Below are 17,964 nucleotides of genomic sequence, written 5' to 3' on the forward strand. Positions count from 1 at the left end.
CAAATTAAAATTGGTCTATATAAATGCATAAGAAAAGTCTGAAAAACGTCTCCTCCTTTTATTCAATTTTCTCATCAGTCTTCCTGCCGTTGATTAACACTGTGCAATTATGACTCCTCAGTATTTCCTCATATCCAAATATTAGTTGATTAATCTTGATGATAATAATTTGAGAACTGGGTTTAAAAACGAAGTATATGAGGTACTTTATCTAAGAGATTATGACTGTTCTTTGTAAACATCCTTGACTTATTTGGTAATTGTACTATTTATAGGAGGTGAGTACTTATCAGATCTTGCTATGGAGTAAATGAGTGAGATTTTTATCCCAGAACGTATTGAATATTTATGTCCACAGATTATATTTTCTGTTTAAACATATCTTTCTGCTTTAATGATAAGAATCAATACTATTTAGTTGATCAGAGTTAAAACCACAGGCATTTGAATAGTTATATTCTGTGCCATTGCCACCTGGCCTCTTACTATGATAAAAATCTACTGACCATCTGCTTCAAAAATATTGAGGATTTCTGAACATCAGCCATGAGATACAGTAGAAAGGTCAAAACACTGTTGGATATACAAATCTATGCTGATCTCATTATGATAATAGTTTGACCTAATACTGACACCATGAAGAAAAAGTTGTGTCCAGCTTTTGAGGTTGTAATCAGTAAAGTACATAGGGATAAAAGCATTTTGATGGGAATTTAGATTTGTGGATAGAGACTCATCCATTGTCAGTGGAGCAACCTCTCTGGATAAAGGAAGACAAAATCATCCTCGGTGTTACCTAGAAATAATTCTTTGTGACAATACATGTAAATTACTGCTTAGTTCAGACACGATTATATGTTAATGCATTGTCACTCATTCAATAGATAGTATATATTTCTTCAAATTAACCAAATGACTTTAATCATTTTTAAATGTCCAGGGTATCTAAGTACTTTTGAAAGTGACACTAAATAAATGTCTTTTTCTAACTCTTTTTGTCAATATACTATGTAGATTAAGAACGCCCCCAGTGCTTTCTCAGAGATAGATCTATTCATTCATACAGCTCAAAAAAGGATAAAATACTACTTATAACATCACCAGGTATTTTTAAATTTCTTTTAGCCTCTTGATCCTTCAGAAAGACGCTTACCTCTGCATATATCTAATCACCTAGCGATCAAGTCCAGATAATCAAAGCTCCCAGTGCAGTTTCTGAATCTAATATGAGAAAGAATAACTGACAAAAACTACTGGTATATTAAGTGCTCTAAAGCCCCAGGACAAATGTGTAAAATGAACTTTCATTAAGCTCATAAAATTCTGTCCAGTCACAAGTTTCCCTCTGACAACATGATTGGTTTATTGTTCATGATAGATCTTCCAGGGAAAGAAAAGCTATAGTTCTATAACTTTAACAAGAAGAAGGGAATCTGGTCTGAACCAGTGTCTCACAGATAATGCTGAAGCAAGGATATAAGCATAAAAAAATACTAACTTTGAACATGTGACACATTTAAGAGGAAGAAAAATTAGTGCATTAGACTGCAAGTAGTATGTGAGCATATGATATTTACTGTGCTCAGTTTTTAAAAGCAACCAGAAACCAGGTGACATTTGAGTTCATATTTGGATATTGCTGTATTTACAGTAAAACATATTTCATGGGAAGCCAGTTGCGCCACATATTTTTCTGTTGAGCTAAGATTATACTTTTATTTTAATTTTGATGGTAATTGAATTGTTCTACCTCACAGGAAAAGAGGCATTTCTGTATAAGTATAGAGGGATTCTTCACCACAAGTTAGAACTGCAATAACATCCTCACACTCAGCATTGCCCAGCTGTTATATGCACTTCTAGAAAGTAAGTACCACATAACTTTTTTTCACAGTATGAAGAAGTTTGGCCTGTATGATGTAATTAAAATATATATTTTAAAAATTACAGAACAATAGTAAGAAAGAATATCATAATTATTAAGTGAATATTCAATAGGAAGGAGTGAATTGTATAGCTCAGTAATTCGTGAAATATCTGCAATAAATTTAAGTAACTATGTCATTAAGCAGTTCCTCATCTATTGGATTAATTTAACTATATGTTCAGTTCTTAACCTCTTTAGACACTCTCAGTTACTGCAGATTAAATCCTCTTTGAACATTTCTATATTTAGTTTTCTGAAAATTGACTAAGATCATTCACTCAGTGCCATTAGAATGAAATTGTTTTTTCACTATATTATACTATTTATTTCCCACTCTTTTTTTGTACCTTGGGCTGTGAAATCAGACAGCTTGTGTTAAAATCACTGAAAGGCCAAGAGAAGGGAAGAACTATTCAATGTGTATAGGAGATTTTGTCAGATTTCAATGTATTGTCATTGTTTAGGTTTTTCACTTTGTTTTGAGGGTTGCGTCCTTTTCTTGCTTAATGTCTTTTGAGATTAATATCAGTAGTACAGCTAATTGGAATGAAAAAAAAATGCTGGGCTGTGCTTTCTCACCTAAAAGACAGCAAAGCATACATTTTACCAATACTTCCCTGTCTGTCATTACAGCTAGGTAAGACTGTTGTCTAAAGTAAAAACTTATATGCGTTTATACCAGATGGAATAAAGTTTATTTAGATGCCTGTTAGCATCCATCTCATCCATAAGAGAAATAAACGTAACTTTTTCTTGCATTGAAAAAAGATAGTATTATATGTTACCTGAAGACAAAGAGGACAGAAAGCAACTGACCTCTACCATTTTCCTGTCTTGACTTGTTATCACATTATTCATTTCCATTACTTGTTCCTCTGCATGAGGAGGAGAATTGGTGACCCTTAGTTTAGAATAATAGGAATGGTGATGAAGAAACTGGAAAATGTCTCTTTCTGAAAGAGAAAGGAATTCACTCTGCACAATTTGTAACAGGAGGACAACTACTTATCTGCAATTCATATGCTTAATATGTCAGAAGCAAGGCTCGACATTCAGCTCAACTTCACGCGTTGCGTAATTATTTTATTTTATTTTGGGGGAAATACCATAACTGTGTAACAAAATAAAATATACTGTTCTGGAAATGAATAAGTGGGAATCTGAATCTGAGTTTCTAAATGCAAGTGATACAGTAGTACTCTATTGTTTCTAACAAAGAAAACTAACAAACTATTTAGTTGAACAAAGTATTTCCAATTTTCAGATTATTAGTTGAGCAAAACATTTTCCTATGTTCCCATGTCTATCTTTATTTATTTATTTTATTTGTTAAAATCATATACATACATCATATATTGCTGGATAAGAACAGAATGATGATGGCCTTGTATGCTCTGATTTGTAACAATTCAGCAGTTTTGTGTTACAGAGAGCAAAAAAAAAAAGATGCCTTAAGATGTAATGAAATGGGAAGGATATTTTATTTGCCTTGCTGTAATACAGAAATGGCTGAATGAATGCTGAAGTAAAATTCAAGGCTTTCAGAAAGTCATGGCTAATTGAAAAAAAAAGGAGACCTAACTAAAGACTTGATTTTTTTAACCATTTATTGTACTACATCTGACATTCTCATTATTCCACATAAAACAAAAACAACAAAACTATTGCAATAACTAGTCAGATAACAAAATTCTAAATTCTTCATATCAAGACGTAAATAAATGGCTAGAAATAGTTATTAAGTGTATTTCCATTTCAGTTTATGAAGTCTGTATATTGCCTCAATAATTCAGTAATTTTATTTATGTATACATCAGGAAAGATTTACTAGATGTGAGACAAAATTTTCAACTTCATTAAACTTGAGAAATTGTTCATAGAATCAATTTTTCAGAAAAGTGTCACATTTTCATAGATTGACTGGAATTTATTTTTTCAAATAATATTTCAATCCCACAAATTAAGGAGGAGAATTTGTTATTATGTGGAATACTACTTCCTGGCAATTTTCAAATCTCATCTTTAGCATGTTTTTTCTTAAGTGCAAGAAAAATATATTTATTTATTTTTATCCAATGTCAAGTTCCTGCAGGCTTTCAATTGCTTCAGATGCAGTCTATTAGTGTATTGGATTCCAATTCTTATCATATTTACGGCTGGATATTCTGTACCTCTAGGAATGAGAAAAACTGGCAGCAGAGACAAACAATATGGAAGCTTTCCTCTTTCTAAACTTTTTATGATCTGGTAAGGAAAAAACACAATGCTGCTCCTATTCTGCTACAGTTTGGCATTTTTATCATGACTTCCTGCCAAGCATTATATCAAAAATGGAACTTGAGACCGCCATGAGAAAACAGGGCTGCAGTGTGTATGCTGGCCTGCAGTTTTCTCACCCTGGGAAGGATTTGTGCCTACTTCTGGAAGCAGCCATCAAGTTGAATGTTAAATAAGAGCTAAACAAACTATAAGAATGCTGAAAATGTGCTGTTCTGCAAAATAACACAAATGGTGAGTTAATATCACTAAAATCACTGAGGGAAAAATCTGTAAAACTTTGAATTTCCTTCTGTATAACTGTTTGTAAGCACAAATCTTTTTTTTTTTTTTTCTTTTCTGAGGATTTCTATGCCTGGGTGACAGAACAGGGTCTTCAAATCATCAAATTGCAACCACACTTTAATCAGCATGATCCTCAAGGAAACTGAGTATCTAGGCAACCATACAGAAATGTAGCAACAGAGGAAATTGCTCAGCTCTGTTGTCAGATAGAGTAGACCTCTGGAAAGTTGAAATTAATGTATGTTAAAAGAAAAACGTTGGCCTTCCTGATCTGTCCAACTACAACAGGGCTGCGTACAGGAGTCCAGGATCTGGGTTTTGCATAGATTGCACAGATCTCCTACAAAAGAAGCAGCATCATGCATTTCTTCAGAAGACATAAAAACCCCTTCCTCCTATTCCTCTTCATCTCCTCTGAACTGAGACTTTGTTCCCTTGTCTTTATATAGGATGAATTCTGGAACTGAGACCTGTGGCATTCTGCTGAGGTCTGTATTTTCAATACAATTTCGATGATCTTCATAGTTCAATGTGAGTCTGGAAATTCACAGCCATATGTGTTTTTTGGAATTATTAAAGAGCTCATGTGGTTCAGTCATGACTCTAAGTGTGCTAACTGTATTGGCCAGTGCTGTGTCCAGTGCCTTTCACTATCAACTGAAATAGCCAACTGCACAAACACAGCTGCCTCATCTATAAACAGAAAGTCTATAAATAACATGATTATAGCAATGACAACAACAGACCTTCCATCTCTATGCCAAGTGGGAGGGGGTGCTCTCAAAATTTTGGAGAGCAATTCTATCCTCTGCAGAAATACAAGATTTGTGCTAATAATTTTCACTATCAAAGATGTTTCATTGTGAAAGAGTTTTGTCCCACTGATGTATTATTTTATAGCCTAAGTGGATATTAGTGACTGTCTATGGTGTAAGATGTCAAGTTTTTGGAAACTCCATTTATGCCTCAGGGGCCTGATGGTAGCAAACTGTACTGTCATACAAAAACACTTATGCTTTTTCTTTCCTATGTAATAGAAAAGACTTTGTAAAGGGGTACAGTTGTGCTTTCTTGAATTCCTTTGAAGGGAGCATATCCACTGTACAACTTCAGTTTTCTATGACTAGAAAAATTTACCCCATGATATACAATATCTTACGTTACACTAAAGTGTACAGGAACTCTGAAAGCTGGAAGTGAGGTGGTATGGGAGCTACTATGTCTCAGCAAAAGAAGAGATTAACAGAATTTTTGTATAAATTGAAGTTCTTCTGTAAGAAGATGAGTAGATAGAATCATAGAATCATGGAATTGCTCAGATTGGAAAGGACCTTCGTGACCATCAAATCCAACCGCAACCTAACCATACTGCTCTAACAACCCACCGCTAAATCATGTCCCTGAGCACCACATCCAAAATATAAGATAAGAGCAGTTGAAACAAATTCCAAGACTACAGTCTACAATCTAATCCTATAAACATTTTGGTATAACAATTAATGCAATTCTAATCTGGCTATTTGTATAAAAGAAGCCAGAAGCACCAAAATCAGTTAGAAGATAAAGGTTTTTTTATTGAAAGTATTGGGATGAATTCCTTCTATGCATTGAAGAAGTAAAGTATAATCAGGTTTCTTTAAATGTTTGCAAAAATTATGAAGAATATGTATTTACAAAATCTAAACAAAAATGCTTTTTTTTTTGCATCATAAAGACATTGTGATATGATTATCATTTTTTTTATCCTTAAAATGACCTAAATAAAATTTTTTGTATTACTTTTGGCAAAGAGCCTATTTATTTTCTACAATAAGAAATAACTGTTTATAATGGCTGAAGAATGTGTTTTGCTAATACATTTGGTTTCTTTCTAATTTGTGTTCATACTTCACTGTACCTAGAGTTCACCTGGGAAGCATTTATTTTCTCTTTTCCAACAGTTTTATCAAATCTATTTTTCAACAAGTCGGTCATTAGCCCACCATTCCTGTATTGTTTAGTAAGTCCCTTCCTCCCCCCATAGTTTTAGATTAATATATATATATATATATATATAGTATGTATTTTCACATTCTGCACTGAAGTCCTTGTCATTCTTAGAACAGTAGTGTCATTCAGCCTGGGGCTGGTTTGCATCTGATCTATGGTAAATCAGATAAATCAGCCATGAGGCTCTTCAGGAATGAGAGCTGTCTTCTCATGTGAGAGGTGTCAGTGTTAAATCATTAACTCTGTGCATAAGTATTAAAGAATAAAAAAAGCTGATTCTGTCATTCTTACCTTATAGAGCTTCAGCAGTATTTAATGGCAGGAATCTACACTGTTATTTATTACCTGCACTAACCCAGGGGTTCTTTTTCATTTTAGTCAGCAAGCTGTGAATCACCTACCGGGCATCTGACATGTACTCCAGGACTTCAGGGATTTAAGACAAATTAGACTCAGTTATTAGATTCTCATCTTAGAGTCTGTGTTTGTTTATAGGCTACTTAGCTACTTTAAGTAGAGATTTACAAACTGAAAATTATTTTGTATGTATATAAAACACAAATTTACTAAAATAGACTGGCTAATGAAGTTAACTCCTGGAATTACTCTAACTACTGAACAGCTAAGTCTCCTTAATTGTGGTAATGAGACACTTGATGAGAGCCAGAGCACTTCTTGAGGCATAGGCTGGCCTTTTAATATCATGGGTACACCTGCTGGAATGATGTGGTGTTGAAGCACAAATAGACTCTCAATATATTTTCTATTTGCCTATGCTTTCCTTCACACATAATTTCTATGTCATGACCAGAATGCTTAGGACTTTGGCTCTGTGAGGATGTTCGTTGATGAGTTTGTAAATAGTAACATATGCACATTCTCTTAATTTCAATGTTTTATATTTAAAGACTGCAAAGAAGTAAAGATTTCGTTCTGAGATTTAATATTTTTAAATTATTGTTTATTATAAAAATATTATTCTCTGAATGAGCAAATAAAACTTATCCTGATTATTATCATATTTGTCTCTGTCAACCTCTATTCCTCTACGTCTAAGACAATGACCACTCCATGATGCCAGATAAAGTTTGAATAGCAAAGTCTGTAACTCATTTGAATGGTAATATTTGAAACTCACAGAATAGGTACTGCTAAACATAATAGTAATAAGCCTATCACAGCTGAACTTCTTGTCAATACACAAACCAAAGCACTGGATTATAATCATTCTTTACCACTTCAGAATAGCAAACTGCCTAACCACAGTGTTTCTTGTATGGAAATATGCAAAATAAAATAAATACTGCAAATTTATTTATATTAAGCATGCAAAAATTTGGCAAAGAATGTGATCTCCCAAATATAATTGCTGTTGTGTTCATTAAAACTGTGTCTGTGAACCGTCATCAAAGATAGCTTTCTCCCGCTGATAACGGGTAATGCAATGCTTGCTGCTCCAGACTTCTTCAGAAACAGGTGTAAAAAAACCCATCATAACAGATGAGCCAGAAGAATAGGCAGAAATTGTGCAAACACTTCTTGAAACAGTATCACACTGGTCTAACCAATACTGCAGATTTCTGTAAGATATACCTGCTAGGTCTTCTTCTAAACAGTATTCTCTAGGTCAGAAATAATAAGTCATGGTCTTCTGAGATATGTGACTGCAAGAGGCATAAGGGGCTGCAGTGTAGTCATACTCACATTTTAGACTGATAACCATGACTGGGAAACAGTGCTAGAAGCCATGCAGAAATAGCAGATAAACAGCAGAAACAGTCATAAATGTCAAGCTTTGCATTTTCATTTGGATACACAAAGAATAGTAATCTTTCACTCAACATTTTACTGAAAAGATTTATTGCATATATCACAGGACACCTAAAATGGTTTAGGGTTGCAGTAGTCTGAGAAATTAGAGATCTCAAATGTGTGAGTAAAGCAGATGAAAAATTAGATTTAGGTTAGACACAGGGAAATAATTTCTAACTGTAAGGACAGATGAGTGCTGGGATTCATTGTCTGGGTACACTTGGCAAAGTCTCTCACTGGTAATCCTTGAGTACAGATTAGAGAAATATCTGTCAGCAATTGTTTAGGGAAAGCTGGGAATCTTGCTAGGGGGAAGTGGGGAAGTCAGATGACATAGATTATACTTCCAACCTTATTCTGTGAATGATTTTATGATGTACATGCAAAGAGGCTGACAAAGGAAAGTAAAACATTTCATTGTATTATGTTCTATATGTGGGCATGTTAAATGATTGTCTTCCTAAATCTATTTTTTAAATATTGCTAGTCATTATGGATCACTGAAAAATCCTTCTCTACTAGCACAACAAGAAAACATTTGTCGTGGTGGTAGTAGGATGCAAGCCACATAATGGCATATATCAATCACGTTGCCGAGCAAATACATTCTTATTCAGTGGATTCCATGGCTTTATCATTAAATGTACTGTTCTGTGTTCATTTTATGGACAACGTAGAAGGCTCTTACTTATTAAAGAACCCACAAGAGAGAATTTTCTTGGTTGCCAAACCTTTATTTCTTGTCTTGAGCTTTTCCAGATCTACAGTCCATGAATGTTCCAGCATTCCATAGCAGAATGTAGTTGAGGTGCCAAATATAACCAGCTATCATAATATATTCCTTTGATTCCAGCCCATAAATTGGCCAATTCACTCCAAAGTTTTCGCATCAAATTCATATTGATTTTCTTGAAAAACTGATCCAAGATTCAACATTGACATAAAAATATGAAGTAGAAATTACACAGAGACATTTTCACCCAGAGACATTTCAACTGTCCCCATATTAAAAAAATATTAAAAAAAAGAACAAATTAAAACAACAGATTATATATACAACTACCACTGCTAGTACACAACTGTATGTAATTAGTATAGAACAACTGTTGAAAATTTTATTCTTCTGCAATTATCTTAGTTGCAACATTCTCCCAATACATTCATAGTACCTTTCCCCTCAGATATTTCAGGATGTGAGAGAATACAAGAGCCTACCGTAGCCAGTATACTCTGCAGTTTTTCAGGCTAATTTAAACATACAACAAGACAATGACCTCTGCATGGTTGTTGCTTCTGGCCTTAACTTTTTCTCTGTGGGTGTGTATTTAAATTGTGCTGAATCAAACCTTGCCATGTGTCACCACAAACATATGGCAAACTTCCAGTTAAAACACAGAAGTGTGGTAATTATAGCTACAACAAAGGCAGCTGATACTTACGACTTCTGTGGAATACTTACAAAGAGAAGGGTGGCTCCAGCTGATATCTGAAAGCTCACTAATGTGCAGCTAATTACATGCTTTTCAGAAATACCACTCAGCCTTTTCTTTTAGTCTTTACAAATGCTCTATCAGTGGCGATGTATGTAAAAGGCAAAATGACAGAGAAGGTGACCAGACTCCTTTAGAGAAACCTCCTTAAAGAAAGGATGCAACTTAACAGTCACTGCTGAGGTGTTTAAAGAGCACTTAGCTGAGGCCTCTGCATTATTTATTCTAACTTTCTTTCTTAGGGCACTGTTTTTGGCTTAGTTATAATGTACATAATCAGAGGAAATAAAGCTAATTTTTTTTTTAATCTTGCGTTGCATTATCTATCATGATCTCAGAAACAGCTTTTTACCTGCTCTGAACCATTTGTTTGGTACCTGATAAATAGCCAAGTTCATGAAAAGTGCTATGATTGATTGCAGGAAATGGTCTTGTATAACAATAGTATTTGTCTGAGGACATCTCGAGAAATAGCAATAAGTAGAGATAGAAGAGATAGGTGTTTGAGAGCTAGAGGGCAAATTATTAGCTAGTGTTTATAAAGAGGGAATCAGAATACCAGCACTCGTTTTCAATTAAAATGAATGGTTAATAGAAATTGTATTCTGTAAAACTGACTAGTTATTCAAATGTAATTTTAAGAATGAGGATAAAGATTAAAAATATATTAAATTTTGTTATTGATACATGGATTACATACAATTGTATAGGTATATAATAAATTTAGTGTGAGTATTATAAAATAGTCTGAGAAAGCTAGAAATGTGTTCCATGTAGCATACTTCCCTATCTCTGTTTTCTGCCTGGATTCCCCACACAGAACCCTGGGGAGACCAGTTTCTCCATTTGGATTTCGAAGTGATGCCACACAAGTGGGATTTGTCTTCCCTGTTGCACTGCACCTTTCCATCATTAACACGATGAAAAAAACTGTGCTGTGAAACATTGCCCTATCATGTTACCCAGTGGAAGGAAAATACAATCCAATCTCTTGTTGCACAATATATACAACAGTGCAAGCTGTAAGACAGTTGAAAAGCCAGCTTTGTTTTTTTAAAACCAGGCAATCAAAATTCCTCTTGATATGTTCATTATTGCCATCTTTACAACTAGTGCTTGCTTTTTTTATTGCTAAGAAAGGAGGATTTGCTCTCTGCTGATTGAATATATGTAGCTGTGTGGTACTAGTGCTCCTTCTGGGCAGCACTCAGGGCTGTAAGTAAAGTTTCAGCCTCAATTTCAGTTACTCAATAACAGTTCATATTGTAATGTTAAAAAAAAAAAACACTTTTGAGCTACACACAAAAGGAATGGGAATAAATCAATCTAGGATACAGTAGAGCAATAGAAAGTACTATTTTCTAAAGTCTCTCTACAGGCCAACTGAATATTGATAATAACCTTGTGGCCGTCTTAGTGAGAAGACATACATGAGAGAATACAAAGGTTAAAGAGAGTACATGTACTGTGGGTGAGAGAACGATGAGTTCCATAAGCCCATTGGAAATGTTAGGATAATTACTACTTAAATGCTTGTGTAAGAGTGCCATAATGCAATTTCTATTTTCTCTTTTCATAAGCCACCTGTGCTTCCAACCTTAAAATAAGTATATTCATTTTAATATGTAGGCAAACAAATTTTTTCTTTTCTGCAGAAAAATATGGATGACAGCTTACCTCTTACTGAGGAAATCTATGTCTTCATCTTTTACCTAATAGTGTCATGGAGAAATACAGGATATATGAGAAGCAGGCTGTTTATATTTTCATGTATGCCACTTTAGTGCAAATGCTACAGGGCTAGCAGTGAAATAAATGAGGGGAAGCTAATGATATTCAGTCTTCTACAATTCTTACAAGTCCTACAGTCTTACTGCAGCCAATGTGCATCCTTAGGCAGACTGGTGCCTTGTTCTTCTCCCAGGCTACTATAAAGCAGGCCTGTCTCTACAGGCTTCTAGAGATCTGTTAGTTTATACTGAAGTAACTAAGCTAGGAACTGGAAACAATGCAGAGGACCTTTCCTTCCTCTTCCCCTCTCTCTTTTTTTCGCACTGATATTTTTAGTTAAGCTGAAAGGCAAATTGATGAAAATGAAGAAGTCCTGATTCTCATTTACATTACATTTTTGTGCCTCGTTATTAAATTGAGAAGATAAGACCATGCCCTCAAATCCAAATATCTTAATTAGAAGTGTATTTCTTCTAGCCAAGCTTCAGATACTTTATGGATATTGATGTTTCCTAAGTTCAGAACTATAAGATTCAAAGTTTTGTTCACTCCATTTAGCAGTCAGTACTCATACTTCCTTACCAAAGCATGCACAGAGAGAAGAAGGTATTGTGACTTCTATTTTATACACTAAATCTTGAAGTTTTTAGGAAGTGATAGTCACTTAGTTGTCAGTAAGTTATGAAAACACATTCGGATCTTGTGATCATTAACTCAGACTGATCACTTAAATTAGGTCTGAATTTAGGTTGTTAAAGAAAGAGCATTTTTATACTAGAGACTTCAGCAGTGGAACTACTGGTCTCTTTCCTGCCATAAAAGACTCTGTGGCTATTCACTGAGAAAACTTCATTAGCTTGAATTGACATAGAATAGCTTATACTCTCGTTACAGATATCACTTCCTATTTTGGTTAATGCTGAAAGACTCGAATCCTTTCCTTTTTCCCTGAGAAGTATTAATTTTAAAGTAGGATTTTAAAGTAAATTCAAAGCCAGTGAAGTTTTGAAGTTGATATTGACAAAATGGCAGAGGTTGCATCCATAGAATAGCAAGAAGATGATAGTTAGATTTAAGGTAAGCAACAAATAAAAATTGAAATGCATAAAAAGAATTAGAGTGGAGTAGATTAGTATAGAATATCATAGCATAGCATAGCACAGAATAGAATAGCATGGTTTCAAAGACCATTTGGTCCTGCTACCTAATCTCTTCAGGACTTTCAAAAACCTAAAGTGTATTAATGAGAGCATTGTCCAAAACCCTCTTGAACACTGAAAGCCATGGGACATGGACCACCTCTGCTTTCTTTTTCGTGGGTGACTACAGACTTGGGGTGGATTAAGTAGAATACTTATTGGAATTGACGTACTTTGATATCCACTTCTTAAGAGAAAGACTTCTCATCAGGCAAAGCCAAACACTTTTAGAGTGGATGTGCAAGTCCATTTGAATCTGTCTAGATGAAGGTGCTCTGTGCTATGCGTGAATCAGGGAATTAAAATGAAATCAATTATGATACTTTGCAGCAAATTCTCTCCTGGATATTTTGAAATGATAATTATACTGGATGTTGAAAGACTGCACTGACTGCCTCCCAGACAGTGCAAGTGCTTAACATTTTTCACTGGTTCCTCTCATTGCCAAGAATATCGCCTGTCTAATGAGTTGTGTTCCCTGTATAACTGAACCTCACCCTACATCGCATGAGGCAGAATCCTGGTGTTTAACCATTTCCCTCAATCCAGATATATCAGTTTTCAGCATATCACTAGCATTTTTTTCTACTCACTTGAAAGTGAAGTTGCTAATGCAAGAACAGAAATAATTTCTGAACTGCATGAACAGGGAAATAACATCACTGATAACAAGCAGAGTGTGGGAGCAAGACAAGTGAACTACTTAGCCAGACATTACAGCCTGGAAAAACATGTCTGAAATGTGTAACTGAGGTGGAAAATGGAAAAAAATAAACTACATTACAAACTCATTTTACCAGTCCAGGAGTTCTCAAGATTTAATCTATTCTGCAGCGCACGGTGTTCAGAGAGTTTCTGTATCACCTTTCACATTCTTGAGTTTTTTTCCAAGGCTGCAAACTCTGTTTCAGTTGGCTACATAAAATGGTAATCTGATCTTGACAAGCACCACACCAGAAGGATCTGGAAATGACTTGCATAGCCCACAGAACAGTTATGGATGCACAAGGAGAACTGAGTCATACAACATTTCCAAGCCCCACTTACAAGCCAAAGGCTTGTTCTAACAGCTACATAGCTCCATGCAATTTTGCTGAAATTAAATAAGGCCCTAAGGATCTCTAATCCAGATTTAGCCTAGGGCTGAATTTCTTTTCAAAGATTTTCATGCCATTAGGAACCTTCACTCTAGCCTTCTCAAATAAAACAACAAATAAAAGTAAATCGACTTCCCTTCAGATGTATTTCCATTAAAGGGTATTTCCTTATATTATAACATCATGGAAGAAGACTATGGAATGTGAACTTTTATATGTGTATTTTACAAATTGGCTAAAGTGCTCTTGAAAACAAATGTTAAAGTTCAAACATTCTTTGGTCAGTCATTCATTTCTACTGCATTCAAAAATGTCTTCCATCTGCACATTTAAGTTACAAATGGTGAAGAAAAGAGATCCATGTCACAGTGATTGCATAGCCTGTGGGTTATTCCTGGTAGTATGTCTTGCACAAAGCTCAGCAGCTACCTCAGCTCTAATACTAAGGAATAGGCTGTCTTTTCAAATTCATTTATTTTAGAATTTGCTGCCATTTAAGGAAGTAATTCATTGACTTAAGGAAAAAACAGACAGTTATTAAACTCATCTAATAAGGTTGCTCCACACAACACATTTTCTAAAGAGATAATTTTTTATTACAATTTGTACAGAAGCATGAATTAAATAATATCAGCTTGCATAAGCATATGTAAATATACATCTAAAGGACATTATCATGTAACAAATGGAGCAGTGGAGGAAAGAGGAACTGTGACTTGCTGCATGCATCAGGCTAAAAGACATCTCTGAGTAGCATTATAACCCATTGTTCCAAGAGTTGTGTTCTGTGGGATTCTAGTGGTACTCAATGGTCCTAGCTGCAGCAGACCTACTTTTGTCGAATGCTTACAGATGTTCTGTTACAACCATCATATATTCTTACTCTCTAAGCAGACATTTTGCTTAAAAAAAAAAAGTGTGCTTTTTCAAATCAAGTATTTACAGAGAATAACTCTTTCCTTAAAAATAAGTAAAATATATTTAACTTGTTTTTCACATTTTGTGTAAAAAGCTTATCACAACACCTATTTATTTTGTTATCAGAGTTAAAAATCCACTTTGATAACAATTTCAAGGTGCTCCAGTAATTTTCTTTAAAGCTTAGAGTATGGAAATTGAATTCAGTTTTAAAAATTCTAATTGAAACTCTGTAAAATTTATTTGGTTCTATTTATGAGTCTTTGTCCATTCAGTAATAAACTGTCCCCTCTAAAGTCATTTTTACTCTAAAAAGAGCACTATGTTTTTATCATTGTTAAATCCTTATGTTATTTCCATCATTTGCCTGTACTTGTCTCTCATTCATAAATGTCCTGATGTATTTATGTATTTTATTCTCTTTGGGTTCAATGGAGATTACATGTGCTTTTGTGAAGGAGTTTAAAACATATGTGAAAAATACTCCTTTAGAGAATTTTGGAAGGTTGCTTTATTTTTATTTTTATTTTTTTTGAAGGATACTTTCTGGACCTTGTGGTCATTAGAACTGCCTGTGCAGATATCAGAAATGCTACAGAAATCAGCTGATAGTTCAGCTGTGCCTTTTAGTGTTTTACAGTGGAACTGAATTTCTAGTCAGGAAGTATGTGGGAAATGAGTTTCTGTGGGCTCTCCATGGGTACCTCGACCAATCTCCTCTTGTATGTTCCTGTGAATTTCTTTCTGAACACCACATGTGAGGAAATGTGACAGAACAGAAATGGTTTACTCAAAATAACATGGGACATTTAGGAGTCTGCAGAATGCATGTTACTAAATAAAAGGGTTGTCTCATGTATTTGCCTTTAGCAGATTTTCACAGCCTATCTCATACGTCATTGCTCAAAAGATTGCTTGTACATTTTTCACTTGTCTCACACACATGCCAGAAAACAGCAGTACCAACTGCTTTATTTAGAGCTTACTTTTTTTTTTTTTTTTTTTTGGGGGGGGGGGGTATGAGAGCAATCTCCACTGGCAGATCTACTTGGTAGAATCGAAAATCTGCCCAGCAGTTGCAACCACGCTTGCATCATCTCTGCTGTCAACCCATGGAAGGATCAGGGCCCACATTTCCCAAACAAGACATTCAGTACTTAAAAAAGCACAGAGTAAGAAGGAATGAAAAAGAAACAATTAAAGAAAAAAAAATCTGAAAAAGATTTGAGGAGTAAATGAAACAAATCAAAGTGTCGGATGGCAGTCCTTCTCCAGCGTTGAAAGCTTACAGGCATTTTCTGATGTCAAGCTGTTCTGTAAGTTGACAGTCGATGTACTTAAGGTTTCCTAGGAAACCCCAACTACAATGATATTCTGGGCAGTCTTAATAAATGTTATTTAAATTAAAAGAGATTTCCACTCTTTTATGTGTGCAATTATGCTAATTAAATTGAAAAAGAACTCTGACATTTCTAATTAGCATTTACCACAAAAGGTATATATGCAAATATAACAGAAGGTAAATACTGATTTGAAAAACCAAAATACGTGGCATGATATCATACTGCAGCAGTACAATTAAAAAGAACATTATTGTCAAACTTTTCTTATCCAAAATAAAAGTCATTTGCAATGTATAGCAGTTACTGATGGCCTATGTAAAACATTTGAAAATAAAAGCAAGCCTTCCAGAAATGACATAAGCAAATATATTAAAACCTATTCAAGATTATAATGTAGTGTATGATGTTTCAAAAGGGTGGATGGTCTTTTTTTCTTCTTTTTTCTTGTCCTTGGTCCAATTATTTTTCAAAGCAACTTAAGATGCTTACTACCTTAAGATACTTAAATTAATATTTACTATTTGGGAAGGAGGAGGAGGGAGTTAGATTTTCATGAAAATGTTCAGGAACTTCTTTAAAATTCTGACAATATATTGAGGCTTTTCAGGCACTCTAGCAATGAAAAATACACAGACAATCCTACTATAAAATAGTCTGCAGAGGAACACATTGAGCAAACTACCTTGTTTACTATGGCCACTGATTTCTGACATTGAACTGCAAGATTAGCAGTGAAAGAGTGGCCAGCTCACCTGTAGTGAATCTAGGTGGAGTAGCTGAAGATGTTAGCTAGGCCTCTGTTGGCCTTCAGAGCAGGTCATTCTTCCAGTCTGCAAACTCCACTCTTTCAGCTTGAACTCCCCTGTGAGGTGATTTGGGCTGACTTCATTGCCCTGACACGGGTCAGGAAGCACTCAAAAAATCTCTTCCGGCAATATCTATAAAAATGTGTAATCACTGGAGCATAACAATGAGATAATAAAGCCACTCTATCCTAAGTTGTCAATAGAAATTTTGACGTAACCACATTTTTGCTGACTGTGGGTCCAAGAGATCCTCTTGCTCTTCCTTTGGTTTTGCCCATTATAACATGTACATGTTCATTTTGGGCCTGTCCTACTCTCCCAATACTCTGCAGTGCTCACATCACCCACCCTGCTATAACACTGTAAAGTTTATAATTTATCAAATGCTATAATTTGTCCCAAGTGATAAATCTAGAAACTGTAGGATAAAGAAATTACCATTAGTTTTTTTGTTTATATCCTCTAACCTTCTTGTCGGTCCTTTAAGAGGGCTCTGCAGAATCGCTGAAATTAATAAGTAAGTTTTCTGTAGTCAAAGAGGGCTCTGCAGAATCTCTGAAATTAATAAGTTTTTTGTAGTCAATGCCTCATGGTGCTGCTAACTTTTTTCATTGTATAGATCATAAACACTGATGCTAAAACAAACTGGCACTCAACAACATGTTCTATGTTAAGGAGAACACTGGGACAGGTGAAAAACAGGTTGAGAAATTGACATTAATTCTTTCTATCTGATATGTTTCTTAATGTATTTAATTATTTTGGCATTGAACCCACAGGGGTTCTATTTTATGAGTCATCACCAGCCAGGAAATCATTTCTGAAGGATAAGAATTGGAGCTGCTGCAGAAACCCAAGAATCTATAGTTAGATCCTTTCCTAATGGAGTGCAAATTCTCCACAATAAAAGGGCAGAGGAATTGTAAGGGCAGCATGATATGAAGGGAGAAGGCAAACCTTTGAGCATAGGTTGTAGTAGGAAGTGAAAGTACCCAAACTTGGTAAAAAATTACAAACACAAATATGAGATTTTATAGCAACTAAAGCATCTACTTGAAGCGACAGAAAGAGGACATACCCAGGACAGATG

The 17,964-nt window shown here is 34.8% G+C and overlaps 1 long non-coding RNA gene across 1 annotated transcript; it reads left to right on the forward strand.

Moving 5' to 3' along the window:
- LOC110395044 lies at positions 1,720-6,070 on the forward strand. The gene is made up of 3 exons (XR_002436120.1): positions 1,720-1,866; positions 4,105-4,174; positions 4,939-6,070. It is a non-coding gene; the product is annotated as an uncharacterized LOC110395044 (long non-coding RNA).

The sequence above is a fragment of the Numida meleagris genome, chromosome 2 (genome assembly GCF_002078875.1).
Source record: "Numida meleagris isolate 19003 breed g44 Domestic line chromosome 2, NumMel1.0, whole genome shotgun sequence".
Lineage (NCBI taxonomy): Eukaryota > Metazoa > Chordata > Aves > Galliformes > Numididae > Numida > Numida meleagris.